This window comes from Felis catus, chromosome D1 (genome assembly GCF_018350175.1).
Source record: "Felis catus isolate Fca126 chromosome D1, F.catus_Fca126_mat1.0, whole genome shotgun sequence".
NCBI classification, from domain to species: Eukaryota; Metazoa; Chordata; class Mammalia; order Carnivora; family Felidae; genus Felis; species Felis catus.
In genome coordinates this window covers 77,109,158-77,129,653 of record NC_058377.1, presented here as the reverse complement: position 1 = coordinate 77,129,653, position 20,496 = coordinate 77,109,158, and positions in this window count along the sequence as shown.

The following is a 20,496-nucleotide window of genomic DNA, read 5'->3' as shown; positions in this document are numbered from 1 at the left end:
CATCAGAGACGTGGTTACATCAATAGCTACAAGGAACCATGAGCTCACAGGGGAAAATATTAAGTACTCATTCCATACAGACTCATTTAATCTTCACTAAAACTGCATATAATGTTCCTTGGTTACATCGTACAGAGTAAACCCCTCAAGAAAACTAACTGAATGTAACAATGTGGACGTGAACCAGAAAGCCCTTCAGGTAGGTAAATTATCCTTACTATAGAGTGCTGGTAAGGATCAGAGTTTGGTATCAAATGCACCTGGCTATGGACCACAGGTCAAGTACTTATTCAATGTATAACAACCTGGGGCAAATTATTTCACCAGCTTGAGCTTTCCTTCCCTCATCTGTAAAAGGGGCAAATGACAATGCATTGCCTTGTTTCATGCATCCTTGGTTAAAGCTAAGATCTGTGTTTCCCAACATCCTTTTCACCACATGGCTCTAGGTTATTGGCCAAAAGAAGAACTTAGGATTGGGAAGATGAAGTGAAGGAGAAGTCATCACTTTTAGTACATCACCATGGTCAGACATGCTCAAGGATGAGTGTGGAAATGTCTGGTGGTTTCAGCTTGTTCTTTCTATCTTCCATTCCACATCTAACTCATTTTCCTAGTTGCTGGCCCTGATGACCAACAGAGGCTGCAGGCCTACCACCAGGTGTTTGGCTGTGACTCACAAAAGCAATAGCAAAGCAGAGAGCAGTATCCCATAGAGCTACCCTACTGCAGGCCTGTTTCAGTGGCCAGATGTGCTTGGCTTCTTGCAATGATCTGAAAGATGTGTCCATCTGTACCAGTCCCTCAGGCTGACTGGTCAGTGATGGTTTCTATGGTATCCTCATACCCTTCTCTTTCAGATTTTGACTCTCAGCTCCTCTCATAATTGTGTAAGGTCTAGTTCATATAACGAATGCCTTAATTCCTGAGTATTTATGATGACTGTTTTCCTGTCTCTGCCTTGACTAAGTGAAAGATCTCTATGGTTGTCTAACGACTGAATAATGCTGTGTAACAAAACTTGGTATGTGGTAAAGGCACAATAGATGGTACTTGTGATTATTGTTATCTAAATGTCAGATGAACTTCAGCTCATGATGCTTTTCCTTCTCTTTATGCTGCTGCTCTATTATGTTCCCTCTATCAGATATCTTCTTTGTAACTTCAGCTTGCACATGGGGATAGCTTTCCATTTATGTCTTCTTCAATTTCTTTCATCAGTGTGTTATAATTTTTACTGTACATTATCTTTATGTGGAGTAAATCATTATCTACTTACTCCACAGAACCTGTTTGAACAACAGCTAAAAAACACTGAGAAAGAGAGAGAGAGAGAAAGAATCCATCCAAAAAAGAAAGAAACTCAAAAAACAAACACAGCCCCAAGAATTCCAGAACAAGGTAGATTAGATGTTGTAGCCATGGACATCCGTTTGTTTTTTTTTTTTTTTAATTAAGTCTATTTATTTATTTATTTAGAGCATGCACAAGCAGGTGAGGGGCAGAGAGAGAGAGGGAGAGAGAGAATCCCAAGCAGGCTTCACACTGTCAGCACAGAGCCTGATGCTGGGATCGATCCCATGTCTGAGATCATGACCTGAGCTGAAATCAGGAGTCAGACCCTCAACCAAATGAGCCACCCAGTCACCCTGTTTTATTTTTAAAAGCTTCTCTTGCATATATTAAAATGGCCATATGCCCCCGCCCTGCCATTTTCTTTCTGTTAAAGTAAATTAGAGAATTCCACTGAGTGATTTTCAAATATTAAACTAATCTTGCATTCTTGGAATAAACCCCACTTAGATATAATGTGTTTGCCTTTTTATATATGCTGGAATTTCATATGTAATTTTTGAAAGATGTTTGTGTTAAGGTTATAACTTCTTGAGATGTTTAGTGATTATTTTTCTTTTCTAATATTCATTTAAAGCTATAAATTTCCCACGAGGTATTGCTTTATATGGATACATCATATTTTCATTATTTTATAATCATTTCAAAATACTTTATGATATTCTTTTTGATCTCCTCTTTCATCCACTGGTAATTTAGAAGGGTTTTACTTTAGTTGTAAACATTTGAAGATTTTATTCTTATTTTTCTATTATTGATTTCTAGTTTAATTTCACTATGGTAAGATAATATATTCTATGATTTAATCCTTAATATTTCTTAAAGCTTCATTTACATCACAACGTTTAGTCTATTTTGGTAAATAAATATTAGTGATAAATATTATGACACCCTAAGTTTATAATGATAAATTTCAATAGAATTTATGGTTGATTTCATATAATGCTCTTTAATTAGGTTACTAAGTAGGAGACCAGTAAAAACATATTTATAACTATGACCAACAAGATGAGTTTTATGCTACAAATTAGAACAGGTCTCTTAATTTCAGCCAATTCTTTGTTGTGGGTTGCTATCCTGGGCCGGTAGCAGTATTCTTGGCTTTTATCCATTAGGTACTGTTAGCAGTATTCTGATCCCCCATGTGACAATCAAAAGTGTCACCAGACATTGCCAAATGTCCCTGGAGGGGCAAAATCACCTCTTGTTGTGAACTACTGATCTATATAAAGAACCATGCTTTTATAAAACCAGTGTACCTAGATAGATCTATTTTTATTATAAAATAGTCTGGGTTTTATTGTGAGAGCATGGCTGCCTATCCAACAGTAATTACTATTTCTGGCTGAAGGCATGTGCAGTAATACTTGCATGACAGAGCAAAGCAATAAACAAATCTAAATAATTTAAATGAAACCATATTTATGTGTGTCAAGGACAAGCTCTAGATTTCAAGATGATGTAAACATTGATGAGGAATAGCCATTGATCTCTGAATGAAAATAAATGCTATAAAAACAAATCTCTGGAGAAAGAGAGAGTGAACTTCATGGAAACCAAATGTTAAAATAAACCTGAACATGTAGTGCATTTCTCTGCCTAAGCTTTGCCTGAGGATTTGGTCCTTTCTAAACAAACCATCCACGGTGAGTTTATGAACAAACTGAAAGCTTGATTATACTAGCATATATTTGGTTATAAGGAATATAGCAATGTCTTAATTACTAAGTAATATCTATATTATCTTGGTAATATGTTCTAAGCCCTCTTCCTGGAGGTTCTACATTAGAAAAAAGAGCATAAGATTTCTATATAAAATGTTAACTGGATCGTATGCAACATATCAAAATGCTCCAATAGCTAGGAAACAAATGTAAGAATTCTATGTGTCATGGGTTGGAACTATGTGATACATACTATTCTATGCTTGGACAGATATCACAATCCAATGTGGTATTGCTTTTCCAAGGTGCCTGCATGTGTCCTCAGCATCCTTTTCCATATGAGATTCCAGGAAGCTACCACCATTGGATCAGAGTAAGGGAACATTTTGTCATCTCTGCATCTTTATATATGGCCTTTAGATTCTTATTCTTCTTCTCATACTCCACCTCTCATTTATTCAATGAATTTTGAGAGGAGAAAGGGCATCTGTTTACTCTCTAAAACAATACAGCTTCTCTGTTTGAGGATACAACATGGACCACCAGGTTGGGGTGACAGGGTTTAGGAACCCTGTTCTGAACAGTGATATAGCTGTTGCAGCTGGAGAACAAATTGGTTTTCGAATATAAATACGCTCTTCTGGTGAGAGGCTATAATATTTTCCCAAATTGAAAGTAACCCTCCTAGCTACATGAGTTGTGGATGCCAACCATGGAAACACTGGTTTGTCTTGGCATAAATTGATTGTGTTGCCCAGTATCACTCAAAATCATCCAGCTTATCAATAGAATCAATGGCGGAATGTATGGGGACTCAGAGCACATCCAACAGGAAGGGAGAAAATCTTGCTAGAGGAGTGACTCAGAGATCCACGTAGTCTTCCCTGACAGAATACTAACTGCATGAGAGAAAGGGGAGGGAAAAAAGCTTTGATTAAAGAAGAAAGACAATGGGGAGCTTGGGTGGCTCAATCCTTACGCATCTGACTTTTGACTTTGGCTCAGCTCATGATCTCAACTCGTGACATGAGACAGAGTCCCACATCGGGTTCTGCACTGACAACACAGAGCCTGCTTAAGAGTCTCTTTCTCCCCCCTCTCTCTCTGCCTCTCCCCAGCTTGTGCATTCTCCCAAAGAAGGAGAAGGAGAAAGACAAAAACAGGTTTTTCTCCAAATCAGTACAAAGTCTTCGCTGAAGAATCATTTTCAAGCTGTGTTTCTGTATCTTAATACTTTTCCTTTTTCAAGAAATACAAGCCCAGAAAAGAGCTTATATTTTGTCATGGAAATGACAAATTGTTAAGAGCCCCAGAGTGCTTCTTTAGCATTGTGAGGTAAAAGCCAATTATGCATTATCCCAAAATAAGAGCAGTAGCGAAGAATTGAGGAAGTAACACCTAAACGACTGGAAAATAAACAGGGAGAATTGTGAACTTTTTAATGTGGAGTTTTTAGCCTGAGCTCAAGTTATAAATATCAGCAAATGTTCTACCGTGCTTTGTTGCATGCCTCTAGTGCAATTTGTTTAGTGCTTCGAGATATGAGACAGCCATATATTTTACTCTCACTGCTAGTAGCCAATTTGCAAGAAAGCAAGTAATATAAAAATGGCTATTTACTCTGTTACAAGTGGTATAGTCCATTATCACTCTCCACTGATGTCATTACAAGGATAGCAAATCAATAATCAGTTCTCATTCCCTAACTCGGTAAACCATCTGCTTCCATTATTATATACCAGGCTCAGTTTGAATACAACCTTTACTGCTATGTTAGAAGCTGATTCATTTGCTAAGACCACAAACATCACCAGGGGAAAATTATTCCTTAATTACCTTTCTCCAAAATTTAAATGGTTAAGTGCTAAGGAATTTCTTTGCAATAGGGGAAACTGAAATTACAAGACATTGTAAATGTATCACCAAAGAGAAAGATTTTGAATTGTCAAATTACAGAGTCCATCTTGCACAGCTTTTTCTGAATTAAGATTGCTCAACTAAACGTTGGCTTTACATGGGAAGCTTCGGTTAGACATTTTATCACAGCCAAGGGGATATTGCTTCTGGAACAGCCATTGAGATCAAGTATACACAATCCTGAAAACTAAGATGGAACTTGTTGGATACATTGCAGATTTTTTAAAAAATCGCTCCAAACCCAAGATTATGAAATAATTTCTTTGTTTTATTTTGTTTAAGTGGTGATTCTTAGCCTTCATTCTGCCTGATAGAGAACATGTCAACTAGTAGCTTCCAGGTAGATTCACTACAATTCTAGGTTTTCTTAGTCAATTCACATTTTAAATTCTGTCACCACCCTCCCCAAACCCAGTCTTCTCTTTCCTCTTTCCAGGGTTCATTACTGAATCCTGAGTGTCATAACTTACAAATGTTAGAGTAGGGCAACCATTCTAGTATCAGTATTCTGTTTTATGTTTTTAAGCATCTTTTAAGATGCTGCTTGTTATAGCTCGTCTCAAGTGTGTTCCTTTCAGGCAGGCAGCACACAAAGAAAACCAGAGGCACAGAGATGAGCCAATCTTGATTTCTTGTCAACTTCCATTTACGTTTCAGCTTTTCCTTCTGGTGTTCGGGCTCTCTCTTACAGCTAACTTCTGTGCCCCCTTTCCACAGGCAGAGGAGGAATCAATTGCTGTTTTTTTTTTTTTTTTTTTTTTTTTTTTTTTGTCACTGTAGGACTATGGATGGATCCAGAGCAGAGAAAATATTCACACTGCAACTACCACAGACCTTCCTATTTTTTTTTAATATGAAATTCATTGTCAAATTGGTTTCCATACAATACTCAGTACTCATCCCAACAGGTGCCCTCCTCAATGCCCATCACCTACTTTCCCCTCCCTCCCACCCCTCATCAACCCTCAGTTTATTCTCAGTTTTTAAGAGTCTCTTATGGTTTGGCTCCCTCCCTCTTTTTTTTTTCCCTACCCTCCCCCATGGTCTACTGTTAGTTTCTCAGGATCCACATATGAATGAAAACATATAGTATCAGTCTTTCTCTGCCTGACGTATTTCACTTAGCATAACACTCTCCAATTCCATCCAAGTTGCTCCAAAAGGCCATATTTCATTCTTTCTCATTGCCAAGTAGTATTCCATTGTGTACATAAATCACAATTTCTTTATCCATTCATCAGTTGATGGACATTTAGGCTCTTTCCATAGTTTGGCTATTGTTGAAAATACTGCTATAAACATTGGGGTATAAGTGCCCCATGCACCAGCACTCTTGTATCCCTTGGGTAAATTCCTAGCAGTGCTATTGCTGGGTCATAGGGAAGGTCTATTTTTAATTTTTTGAGGAACCTCCACACTGTGTCCAGAGTGGCTGCACCAGTTTACATTCCCACCAACAGTGCAAGAGGGTTCTCTTTTTTCCACATCCTCTCCAGCATCTATAGTCTCCTGATTTGTTCATTTTAGCTACCCTGACTGGTGTGACGTGATAGTGTGGTTTTGATTTGTATTTCCCTGATGAGGAGTGATGTGGAGCATCTTTTCATGTGCCTGTTGGCCATCTGTAAGTCTTCTTTAGAGAAGTGTCTATTCATGTCTTCTGCCCTTTTCTTCACTGGATTATTTGTTTTTCGGGTGTGGAGTTTGGTGAGTTCTTTATAGGTTTTGGATACTAGCCCTTTGTCCGATATGTCATTTGCAAATATTGTCTCCCGTTCCATTGGTTTCCTTTTAGTTTTGTTGATTATTTCCTTTGTAGTGCAAAAGCTTTTTTAACTTCATGAGGTCCCAATAGTTCATTTTTGCTTTTAATTCCCTTGCCTTTGGGGATGTGTCAAGTAAGAAATTGCTGCAGCTGAGGTCAGAGGGTTTTTATTTCCTGCTTTCTCCTCTAGGGTTTTGACGGCTTCCTGTCTCACATTCAGGTCCTTCATCCATTTTGAGTTTATGTTTGTGAATGGTGTAAGCAAGTGGTCTAGTTTCATTCTTCTGCATGTTGCTGTCCAGTTCTCCCAGCACGATTTATTAAAGAGACTGTCTTTTTTCCATTGGATATTCTTTCCTGCTCTGTCAAAGATTAATTGGCCATACTTCTGTGGGTCCAATTCTGGAGTCTCTATTCTATTCCATTGGTCTATGCATCTGTTTTTGTGCCAATACCATGCTGTCTTGATGATTACAGCGTTGTGGTAGAGGCTAAAGTCTGGGATTGTGATGCTTCCCGCTTTGGTCTTCTTCTTCACCATTTCTTTGGCTATTCGGGGTCTATTGGGGTTCCATACAAATTTTAGGATTGCTGGTTCTAGCTTTGAGAAGAATGCTGGTGCAATTTTGATTGGGATTGCGTTGAATGTGTACATAGCTTTGGGTAGTATTGACATTTGAACAATATTTACTCTTCTAATCCGTGAGCATGGAAGGTTTTTCCATTTCTTTGTATCTTCTTCAATAATCTTCATAAATTTCTATAGTTTTCAGCATACAGATCTTTTACATCTTTGGTTAGGTTTATCCCTAGGTATTTTATGATTCTTGGTGCAGTTGTGAATGGGATCAGTTTCTTCATTTGTCTTTCTGGTGCTTCATTATTAGTGTATAAGAATGCAACTGAATTCTGCATATTAGTTTTGTATCCTGCGACTTTGCTGAATTCATGTATCAGTTCTGGCAGACTTTTGGTGGAGTCTATCGGGTTTTCCATGTGTAAGATCATGTCATCTGCAGAAAATGAAAGCTGGACTTCATCTTTGTCCATTTGGATGCCTTTGATTTCCTTTTGTTGTCTGATTGCTGATGCTAGAACTTCCAACACCATTTTAAACAGCAGCAGTGAGAGTGGACATCCCTGTCGTATTCCTGATCTCAGGGGGAAAGCTCTCAGTTTTTCCCCATTGAGGATGATATTAGCTGGGGCTTTTCATAAACGGCTTTTATGATGTTTAAGTATGTTCCTTCTATCCCGACTTTCTCGAGGGTTTTTATTAAGGAAGGGTGCCGAATTTTGTCAAATGAAATTTTTGCATCTATTGACAGGATCATATGGTTCTTATCTTTTCTTTTATCAATGTGATGTATCACATTGACTGATTTGCGAATGTTGAACCAGCCCTGCAGCCCAGGAATGAATCTCACTTGATCGTGGCGAATAATTCTTTTTGTATGCTGTTGAATTCCATTTGCTGGTATCTTGCTGACAATTTTTGTGTCCATATTCATCAGGGATATTGGCCTGTAGTTCTCTTTTTTCCTGGGTCTCTGACTGATTTGGGAATCAAAGTAATGCTGGCTTCATAGGAGGGGCCTGGAAGTTTTCCTTCCCTTTCTATTTTTTGGAACAGCTTGAGAAGGATAGGTATAATTGCTGCTTTAAATGTCTGGTACAATTCCCCAGGGAAGCCATCTGGTCCTGGACTCTTATTTGTTGAGAGATTTTTGATAACTGATTCAATTTCTTCACTGGTTATGGGTCTGTTCAAGTTTTCTATTTCTTCCTGTTTGAGTTTTGGAAGTGTGTGGGTGCTTAGGCATTTGTCCATTTCTTCCAGGTTGTCCAGTTTGTTGGCATATAATTTCTCATAGTGTTCCCTGTTAATTGTGTGTATTTATGAGGAATTGGCTGTAATCATTCCATTTTCATTCATGATTTTATCTCTTTGGGTCCTCTCCCTTTTCTTTTGAGAAGCCTGGCTGGAGGTTTATCAATTTTGTTTATTTTTTTCAAAAAACCAACTGTTGGTTTCATTGGTCTGCTCTACAGTTTTCTAGATTCTATATTGTTTATTTCTGCTCTGATCTTTATTATTTCTCTTCTTCTGCTGGGTTTAGGCTGTCTTTGCTGTTCTGCTTCTATTTCCTTTAAGTGTGCTGTTAGATTTTGTATTTGGGATTTTTCTTGTTTCTTGAGATGGGTCTGGATTGCAATGTATTTTCCTCCCAGGACTGCCCTCTCTATATCCCAAAGCATTTGGATTGTTGTATTTTCATTTTCATTTGTTTCCATCTATTTTTTAATTTCTTCCCTAATTGCCTGGTTGACCCATTCATTGTTTAATAGAGTGTTCTTTAACCTCCATGCTTTTGGAGGTTTTCCAGACTTTTCTGTGATTGATTTCAAGTTTCATAGCATTGTGGTCTGAAAGTGTCCATGGTATGATCTCAATTCTTTTATACTTATGAAGGGCTGTTTTGTGACCCAGTATGCAATCTATCTTGGAGAATGTTCCATGTGCACTCAAGAAGAAAGTATATTCTGTTGCTTTGGGATGCAGAGCTCTAAATATATGTGTCAAGTCCATCGGATCCAATGTATCATTCAGGGCCCTTGTTTCTTTATTGATCCTGTGTCTAGTTGATCTACCCATTGTTTAAGTGGGGTATTAAAGTCCTCTGCAATAACCACATTCTTATCAATAGGGTTGCTTATGTTTGTGATTAATCGTTTATATATTTGTGGGCTTTCGTATTCAGCGCATAGACATTTATGATTGTTAGCTCTTCCTGATGGATAGACCCTGTAATGATTATATAATGCCCTTCTTCAGCTCTTGTTATAGCATTTAAAGTCTAGTTTGTCTGCTATAAGTATGGCTACTCCAGCTTTCTTTTGACTTCCAGTAGCATGACCCTTCACTTTCAATCTAAAGGTGTCCTCAGGTCTAAAATGAGTCTCTTGTAGACAACAAATAGATGGGTCCTGTTTTTTATCCATTCTGATACCCTATGTCTTTTGGTTGGAGCATTTAGTCCATTTACATTCAGTGTTATAATGGAAAGATATGGGTTTAGAGTCATTGCAGTATCTGTAGGTTTCGTGCTTGTAGTGATGTCTCTGGTACTTTGTGGTCCTTGCAGCATTTCACTCACAGAATCCACCTTAGGATCTCTTGTAGGACTGGTTTAGTGGTGATGAATTCCTTCAGTTTTTGTTTGTTTGGGAAGACCTTTATCTCTCCTTCTATTCTGAATGACAGACTTGCTGGATAAAGGATTCTCGGCTGTGTATTTTTTCTCTTCATCACATTGAAGATTTCCTGCCATTCCTTTCTGGCCTGCCAAGTTTCGGTAGATAGGTTTGCCACTATTCTTATGTGTCTACCTTTGTAAGTTAGAGCGTGTTTATCCCTAGCTGCTTTCAAATTTTCTCTTTATCCTTGTATTTTGCCAGTTTCACTATGATATGTCATGCAGAAGATCAATTCAAGTTATGTCTGAAGGGAGTTCTGTCCCTCTTGGATTTCAATGCCTTTTTCCTTCTCCAGATCAGGGAAGTTCTCAGCTATGATTTGTTCAAGTATACCTTCAGCCCCTTTCTCTCTGTCTTCCTCCTCTGGAATCCCTATTATACGGATATTGTTCCGTTTGATTGCATCACTGAATTCTCTAATTCTCCCCTTATACTCCTGGATGTTTTTATCTCTCTTTTTCTCAGCTTCCTCTTTTTCCATAATTTTATCTTCTAATTCACCTATTCTCTCTTCTGCTTCTTCAATCCGTGCTATGGCCGCCTCCATTTTATTTTGCACCTCATTTATAGCATTTTGTAGCTTCTCGTGACTATTTCTTAGTCCCTTGATCTCTGTAGCAAAGATTCTCTTTTGTTCTCTGTGCTTTTTTGAAGCCCAGAAATTAGTTTATGACCATTATCCTAAATTCTTGTTCCATCATACTGCTTAAATCTGTTTTGATCAATTCGTTAGCTGTCGCTACTTCCTGGAGTTTCTTTTGAGGAGATTCTTCCGTTTTGTCATTTTTGGTAGTCCTGCATTAGCTCCAAAATGCAGGGCACTTCCCCTGTGCTGTCTGGAGTAAGTTGTGTTGGTGGGCAGGGCTGCAGTCAGACCCGATGTCTGCCCCCAGCCCACTGCTGGGGCTGCAGTCAAACTGGTGTGTACCTTATCTTCCCCTCTTCCAGGGGCAGGAATCACTGGAGTAGTGTGGCCCCCGTCTGGGCTACTTGCACACTGCCAGGCTTGTTGTGCTGCTTCGATTGGATCTGGCCAAGGGCGTATTAGCCAGGGTGGATCCACAAGGTGAACAGTGGAGGGAGGGGCAGGCTTAGCTCCCTTTGTCATCAGTGGTCCCCTGTAGGAGGGGGCCCTGCAGCACTGGGAGGGAGGATCCACAGAAGAACAGCATTGGGTGTTTGCATGGTGCAAGCAAGTTTGGTGATGGGCACTGGTTCCCTTTGGCATTTCAGCTGGGGGATGGGAGAGGGATATGGTGCTTGCCAGAGCCTTTGTTCCCCACTGAGCTGAGCTCTGTCTTCCGGGGCTCAACACCTCTCCCTCACGGTGTCCTCTCACCCTCCCACTCTCCAAGCAGAGCTGTTGAGTTTTAACATTCCAGATGTTATGTCCCACTGGCTGTCAGAACTCATGGAGTCCGTCCCCTCCACTTTTGCAAGCCAGACTTTGGGGGCTCTGCCTTGCAGGCGGGCTGCCCCTCCATTGCCCTGGCTTCCTCCTGCCAGTCTGTGTAGCGTGCACCGCCTCTCTCCCCTTCCTACCCTCTTCCGTGGGCTTCTTGTCTATGCTTGGCTCCAGAGAGTCCGTTCTGCTAGTCTTCTGGCAGTTTTCTGGGTTATTTAGGCAGATGTGGGTAGAATCTAACCGATCAGCAGGATGAGGTAAGTCACCCATCCTCCATCAGATCATGTGTAATTTCTAATATGTCCTGATTTAATCTGTTCAGTCTTTTAATAATGGAATTCATGATTTGGAACATTTATTCTGTTTCCTACACTACCAATCCTTATATAATAGGTGTCCTATTTGCATGGAAGGGTAGGAAAGGCATCTATAAATGGGTTAGTATGAGAAAGAACAAGCTTTTTATTTTTTTATTTTTTAACGTTTATTTATTTTTGAGACAGAGAGAGACAGAGGATGAACATGGGAGGGGCAGAGAGAGAGGGAGACACAGAATCTGAAACAGACTCCAGGCTCTGAGCGGTCAGCACAGAGCCCGACACGGGGCTCGAACTCAGGGACTGTGAGATCATGACCTGAGCTGAAGTCGGACGCCTAACCGACCAAGCCACCCAGGCACCCCAAGAACAAGCTTTTTAATACTTAGACTCCTGCTTCAGGCAAAGTTTAATTGGTTATTTATATGTGTCATCTCAGAAGAAAGGAAAATCCTATCATAGCCTTTATTATACTCAACCAGGAAAAAGCAATTGTTTTTCACCTTGGTCCCTTATCAGATTGAAACTATTTCAAAGGCAAGGCTTCAACATTTCCTTTATTTTTTTTGGAGGGATGAGATACCATCTTTATTTAAAATAAAACATGCACTGAAACAATCCTAACTTCTAAGTGAATAGTTAATGAATTAACTTGTATAAAACCACACCTATCAAGATTAGAATGATGTAAGCATACCAGAGACCCTGACTTCCTCCTGTGTTGCCTTCCTGATTACAAACCCCTGCTTCACTCTATAGGTTTATCATCTTAATTTTAAAGATAATCACATTTAAGTATATATGTGTATACACACATACCATAATATTAGTTTTGCATATTTTGAACTTTATGTAGATGGAATCATTCTGTATATGTTTTTGTGTGTGTCTTCTTTTGTTCAAATTTATGTTCTTAAGATAAGCTATGTTGTTTTTGCAGCTGCATTCATCTATTTGTGTTGATGTATACAATTTCACTTTATACAAACATACCACATTTTAAATCCACACTAGTGTTAATAAATTTTTTTGTGCACTTCCAGTTTCAGGGCATTTTGAGCAATGCTGTTATGAACATTCTTATCCATGTATCTTGATCCTCAAAATCACAAGTTTCTTTAGGGTAAATACCTAACATTGAAACTCTTGGGACATAGAATATATGTATCATTAGTACTAGAAGGTAAGGCCAACTTTTACAAAAATGTAAAAATTTATACTTCCAGCAGTATAAGATTGTTTCTGTAACCCTAAACATCTCATAGTTCTTGTCAGATTTTTAAAGTTTTGTCCGTCTAAGTAGGGGTGTACTAATCATTTCTTGTGACTTTAATTTGCAATTTCCTGACTAAGAATGAGACTGAATCCCCTTTTACATGCTGTTGGCTTTAACTTTAATCTTTGTTGAAATGCCCATTCAAGTTTATTGCTAATTTTTCTTTTGGGTGTATGTCTTTTTCTTAATGGATCACAAAATGTATTTATAAATTTGAATACAGCCCCTTTTGTTGATGATGCATGTCTCTCTCTTCACTTACTTGCCTTTTCACATTGTTATAGTGATTTGTAATGACCGAATTTAGTTTTAATATGGTCAGGTGTATTCATTTTCTTCTCTATACTTAGGTGCTTTTTATAGCTTATTGTACAAAACTATGACAATATTCTCATATGCTCACATTTGGATCTTTGATCTGGAATTTGTTTTGTGTATGGTGTAAAGTAGCGAACCAACTTTCCTTCACATGAATATGCAATTCCTTCAGCACTATTTTATTGAAAAGCAGAGCTCTTCTCCATTGCTTTGCTTTGCAATGTCCCCTTTATAAAAATTGGAATCCATATATGTGTGCGTCTATTTCTTGGCTTGCTGTTCTCTTCTAATGATTTATTTGTCAATAACACATTCTTTTTTTTCAATTTATTTTTGTAATTTGCATCCAAGTTAGTTAGCATATAGTGCAACAAGGATTGCAGGAGTAGATTCCTTAATGCCCCTTACCCATTTAGCCCATGTCCCCACTCACAATCCCTCCAGTAACCCTCTGTTTCTTCTCCATATTTAAGAATCTCTTATGTTTTGCCCCCTCCCTGTTTTTATACTACTTTTGCTTCCCTTATATTATGTTAATCTTTTTTGTCTCTTAAAGTCCTCGTGTGAGTGAAGTCATATGATTTTTGTGTTTCTCTGACTAATTTCGCTTAGCATAATACCCTCTAGTTCCATTCATGTAGTTGCAAATGGCAAGATTTCATTCTTTTTGATCGCCAAGTAATGCTCCATATTATGTGTGTGTGTGTATGTGTGTGTGTGTGTGTGTGTGTGTGTATACATATATACATACATACGTACATACATATACATACATACATACACACACACACACACACACACACACACACACACACCACATCTTCTTTATCCATTCATCCATTGATGGACATTTGGGCTCTTTCCATGCTTTGGCTATTGTTGATAGTGCTGCTATAAACATTGGGGTGCATGTGTCCCTTTGAAACAGCACACCTGTATCCCTTGGATAAAGACCTAGTAGTGCAATAGCTGGGTCATAGGGTAGTTCTATTTTTAGTTTTTTGAGGAACCTCCATACTGTCTTCCACAGTGGCTGCACCAGTTTGTATTCTCACCAGCAGTGCAAAAGAGATCCTTTTTCTCCACATCCTCACCAACATCTGTTGTTGCCTGAGTTGTTCATGTTAGCCATTCTGACAGGTGTGAAGTAAAATCTTATTGTGGTTTTGATTTGTATTTCCCTGATGATGAGTGATGTTGAGGATTTTTTCATGTGTTGGTTGGCCATCTGGATGTCTTCTTTGGAGAAGTAACTATTTATGTCTTTTGCCCATCTCTTCACTGGATTGTTTCTTTTTTGAGTGTTGAGTTTGATAAGTTCTTTATAGATTTTGTATACTGTTTATCTGATATGTCATTTGCAAGTAACTTCTTCCATTCTGTCAGTTGCCTTTTACTATTGTTGATTGTTTCCTTCGCTGTGGAAAAATAGAAATACCCTACGACCCACAGGCTTTTTATTGTGATGAGGTCCAAATAGTTCATTTTTGCTTTTGTTTCCCTTGCCTCCAGAGACATGTTGAGTAAGAAGTTGCTGCAGCCAAGATCAAAGAGGTTTTGCCTGCTTTCCCCTCGAGGATTTTGATAACTTCTTGTCTTACATTTAGATCTTTCATCCATTTTGAGTTTATTTTTGTGTATGTTGTAAGAAAGTGGTCAAGGTTAATTCTTCTGCATGTCGCTGTCCAGTTTATCCAGCGCCACTTGCTGAAGAGACTGTCTTTTTTCTATTGGATATTCTTTCCTGCTTTGTCAAAGATTAGTTGGCCATATGCTTGTGGGTCCATTTATGGGTTCTCTATTGTGTTCCATTGATCTGAATGTCTACTTTTGTGCCAGTACCATACTGTCTTGATGATTACAGATTTGTAATACAGCTTGAAGTCCATGATTTGTGATGCCTCCGGCTTTAGTTTTCTTTTTCAAGTTTGCTCTGACTATTCAAGGTCTTTTCAGATTCCATACAACTTTTAGGATTGTCTGTCTGCCTCTGTGAAGAATGCTGATGTTATTTTGATAGGCATTGCATTCAATATGTGGATTGCTTTGGGTAGTATTGACATGTTAACTATATTTGTTCTTCCTACCCAGGAGTGTGGAATAGCTTTCCAAGATTTTTTTGTGTCTTCTTCAATGTCTTTCATAAGCTTTCTATAGTTTTCAGTGTATATTTTTCACCTCTTTGGTGAGATTTATTCCCACGTATTTTATGGTTTTTGGTGCAATTTTAAATGGGATCAATTCCTTGATTTCTCTTTTTGTTGTTTCATTATTGGTGTAAGGAATGCAACCAGTTTCTGTGCATTGATTTTATATCCTGCGACTTTGCTGAATCCATGGATCAGTTCTAGCAGTTTTTTGGTGGAATCTTTTGGGTTTTCAATATAGAGTATCATGTCATCTGTGAAGAGTGAAAGTTTGACTTCCTCCTGGCTGATTTGTATGCCTTTTCTTTGTTTGTGTTGTCTGATTGCTGAGGCTAAGACTTCCAATACTATGTTGAATAACAGTGGCAGGAGTGGTCATCCCTGTCTTGTTCCTGACCTTACGGGGAAAGCTCTCAGTTTTTTCCCATCGAGGATGATATTGGCATTGAGATTTTCATATATGACGTTTATGATCTCAAGGTATGCTCCTTCTATCCCTACTTTCTTGAGGGTTTTTATCAAGAAAGGATGCTGTATTTTGTCAAATGTTTTCTCTGCATATATTGAGAGGATCATGGGGTTCTTGTCCTTGATTTTATTGATGTGATGAGTCACATAGGTTGTTTTGTGGATATTGAACCAGCCCTGCATCCAAGGTATAAATCCCACTTGGTCGTGGTGAATAATTTTTTTAACATATTGTTGGATCTGGTAGGCTAATATCTTGTTGAGGATTTTTGCATCCCTGTTTATCAGGGAGATTGGTCTTAGTTCTCCTTTTTAGTGGGGTCTTTGTCTGGTTTTGGAATCAAGGTAATGCTGTCTTCATAGAAAGAGTTTGGAACTTTTCCTTCCATTTCTGTGTTGTGTAAGTTTCAAGAGAATAGGCGTGAGCTCTTCCTTAAATGTTTGCTAGAATTCCCCTGGAAAGCCATCTGGTCCTGGACTCTGTTTTTTTGGGGAGATTTTTGATTACTAATTTGATTTCTTTACTGGTTATGGGTCTGTTCACATTTTCTATTTCTTCCTGTTTCAGTTTTGGTAGTGTATATGTTTCTAGGAATTTGTCTATTTCATCCAGATAGCCCAATTTATTGGTGTATGATTGCCCATAGTATTGCCTTATTATTGTTTTTATTTCTGCTGTGTTGGTTGTGAACTCTACTCTTTCTTTCTTGATTTTATTTATTTGGGTATTTTCCTTTTTCTTTTTGATCAAACTTGCTAGTGGTTTATCAATTTCTTAAGATCTTTCAAAGAGCCAGCTTCTGGTTTCATTGATCTGTTCTAATGTTTTTTGTTTGTTTGTTTTTGTTTTGATAGCATTAATTTGTGCTCTAATCTTTATTATTCTCTGTCTTCTGCTGGTTTTGGGTTTTATTTGCTGTTCTTTTTTCCAGCTCTTTAAGGTGTAAGGTTAGGTTGTGTATCTGAGACCTTGCTTTCCCTCTTCTGGAAGGCCTGGATTGCCCTATACTTCCCTCTCATCACCTCCTTTGCTGAGTCCCAGAGGTTTTGGGCTGTGGTGTTATCATTTTCATTGGCTTCCATGTAATTTTAATTTCCTCTTTAACTTCTTTGTTAGCCCATTCATCCTTTAGTAGGATATTCTTTAGTCTCCAAGTATTTACTATCTTTCCAAATTTGTTCTTGTAGTTGGTTTCAAGTGTTACAGCATTGTGGTCTGAAAATATGCACAGTATGATCTCAATCTTTTTGTACTTGGTGAGGGCTGATTTGTGTCCTGGTATGTGATCTATTCTGGAGAACGTTCCATGTGTATTGGAAAAGAATGTGTATTCTGCTTTAGGATGAAATGTTCTGAATATATATGTTGTCCATCTGGTCCAATGTGTCATTCAAAGCCATTGTTTCCTTGTTGATGCTTTGATTACATGATCTGTCCATTGCTTACATGGGGTGGTGAAGTCCCCTAGTATTATGGTATTATTATCAATGAGTTTCTTTATGTTTTTGATTGATTTATATATTTGGTTGCTTACATCTTTGGAACATAAATGTTTACAATTGTTGGGTCTTCTTGGTGGATAGACCCCCTAATTATGATATAATGCCCTTCTTCATCTCTTGTTACAGTCTTTAAAGTCTAGATTGTCTGATATAAGTATGGCTACTCTAGCTTTGTTTGTCGACCATCAGCATGTTAGATGGTCTTCCATCCCCTTATTTCAATCTGAAGGTGTCTTTAGGTCTAAAGTGGGTCTCTTGTAAACAGCATATAGATGGATTTTGTTTCCTTATCCATTCTGTCACCCCATGTCTTTTGATTGGAGCATTGAGTCCATTGACATTTAGAGTGAGTACTGAGAGATATGAATTTATTGCCATTATGTTGTTTGTAGAATTGGAGTTTCTGGTGGTGTTCTCTGGTCCTTTCTAGTCTTTGTTCCATCTGGTCTTTTTTTTATTTCCATCTTTTCTCCCCTTAGAGAGTCCTCCTTAAAATTTCTTGCAGGACTGGTTAAGTGTTCATGAACTCTTAATTTTTGTTTGTCTGGGAAACTTTAAAAAAAATTTTTTTTAACGTTTATTTATTTTTGAGACAGAGAGAGACAGAGCATGAGTGGGGGAGGGGCAGAGAGAGAGGGAGACACAGAATCGGAAGCTAGGAAACTTTTAATCTCTCCTTCTATTTTGAATGACAGCCTTGCTGGATAAATAATTCTTAGCCGCATGTTTTTCTGATTCAGCACATTGAATATATCCTGCCACTCCTTTCTGGCCTGCTATGTTCCTGTGATTAGGTCTGCTGCAAACCTGATCTCTCTTCCCTTGTAGAATAAGGACTGTTTTTCCCTTGCTGCTTTCATGATTCATTCCTTGCCTGAGTGTTTTGTGAATTTTACTATGATATGCCTTGTTGATGGCCATTTTTTTTTTGTTTTTGTTTTTTTGTTTTTTTTTTTTAATCTAATGGGAGTCCTCTGTGCTTTCTGGGTTTTGATGTCTGTGTCTTTCCCCAGGTTAGGAAAGTTTTCTGCTATGATTTGCTCACATAACCCTTGTACCCCTTTCTCTTTATCTTCTGGGACCCCTCTGATTCTGATGTTGTTCCTTTTTAATGAGTCACTGATTTCTCTAATTCCTAAATCGTGCCCTTTTGCCTTAGTCTCCCTCTATTTTTCTGCTTCATTATTCTCCATAAGTTTGTCTTCTATATTGCTTATTCTCTGCTTGTGTCATTCATCCTTGCCACCACGGCATCCATTCAAGATTGCAGGTCAGTTACTGCATTTTTATTTTATCCTGACTAGCTTTTACTTCTTTTATCTCTGTAGAGAGGGATTCTAATTTATTTTTGACCCCAGCTCGTATTCTTATTATTGTGATTCTAAATTCTGGTTCAGACATCTTGTTTGTATCTGTGTTGATTAAGTCCCTGGCTGTCGTTTCTTCCTCCTCTTTTTTTGGAGTGAATTTCTTCATTTTGTTATTTTGAAGGAAGAAAAGGAATTAATAAGGCAAACAAATTAAAATTTAAAAAAATTGAAAGCAACACACACACACACACACACACAAATCAAATAAATGATGCTAGATCTTAAGGGTGTTTGTTTTGGTCTGTTTAAAAGAGCTTGACAGATTAGAGAAAAAGGGGGGGAAAGAAAAAGAAAAAATTTTGAAAATTTGAAAAAATGAATACAATGAAATAGATTAAAATGAAATGGTGGAAGTAAAATAGAATTTGAAAAATTTACAAAAAAGTAAAAAATACAGAAGAAAAGAATTATAAGTATTTGAATAAAAATTGATAATGAAAATATTTTCTCTTTCTGTATTCTAGAAAAAGAAACGAAAGAGAGAACAAAGACAATTGATGTACCAGGGAACAGACTGAAATATGATTGAAATTACATTGTTTTCCCCTAGAAGTCAAGCTATCAAGCAATTTATAATCCATAAACTAAGCAGGCAGAGAGACTAGTGGTATTCCTGAAGAGTGAAGTTTGCTAGGTTGGGCAGGGCTTAATGTAACAGCCCCGTTTTCCACTAGATGGCACTGCTTAGCTTACTGGGGTGGATTGTTGTGGTGCTTTAGGCATGTATGCACATACGTGGGGGGGTGAAAATGGTGTCACCCAGTAACCCAGTCTCTAGTATCGGAACTCTGTTCTCCCCGATCAGCAATCATGCACCCATCCTTTGTTTCTGGCTTCTGTCCATCTGCTCCCTGCTTTTACACTGTCTGTGACCAAGCTGTCAGGTTACCAGGTCTCTCCTCCTTCCTGAGTTTTGTCTCAGATGCTGCGTTTCCCAACCCCTCACTTCTGAGGGTCTGTGGCTTTGTGCCACTCAGACCTTTTAGGGGAGGGTCTCCTTCTGCACCCAGGAATGCTGTGGGACCATGCTGCTACCAGTGGCCAGAGACCGTGGCCTGGTGCCAGCCTACCCCAGAAAATGTTAATACAATCACGTAGCCGCAGGGTTTCAGGGATTATGGCAAATCACAACATGCATCTCACACCAGAATTCACCCTAATGACCTTGTTCCAGCCCCAGCGAATGTGGTTGTTCTCTGGGGTCTGCTGGGACTGGGTGGCCACATAGCCTCTACCAAATGTCCTCCCAGCAGAGAACCACCTCTCCCTATGGCCCAAGGACCACCAGACCTCACTCTCCTCCTGGGGAATCGCCCTTCCCACGAGAGCACCATCAGGTATCGAGCTGAGTGGTTTCAGACTCTGCATTACTCCTGTTTATAGGCTATTTTTGGAATTTAAACCCTCTCCTTTCTCCCTTTTTAGTTCAGTCCCTGTGGCTGTTTCCACTTTTCTACTTTCTCTCCAGCTGCTTTTGGGGGGTGTTTTTCCTGTACTCTTCCCCCGTCTCCATCCTCTCTATGCCCACAAAAACAGCTCCCTGCCCTTTGAGGCTTCTCTTCCCCCAGTTCACCTCTCCATGCCAGGTACCTGCTGAGTTCTGTGGTTCAGTTTTGTGCAGATTGTTGTGTTAATCCTCAAATCAGTTTTCTAGGTGTTCAGGATGGTTTAATGTTGACCTGGCTGTATTTCATGGATGTGAGAAGCAAAAAAAAACTTCCATGCTGTTCCACCA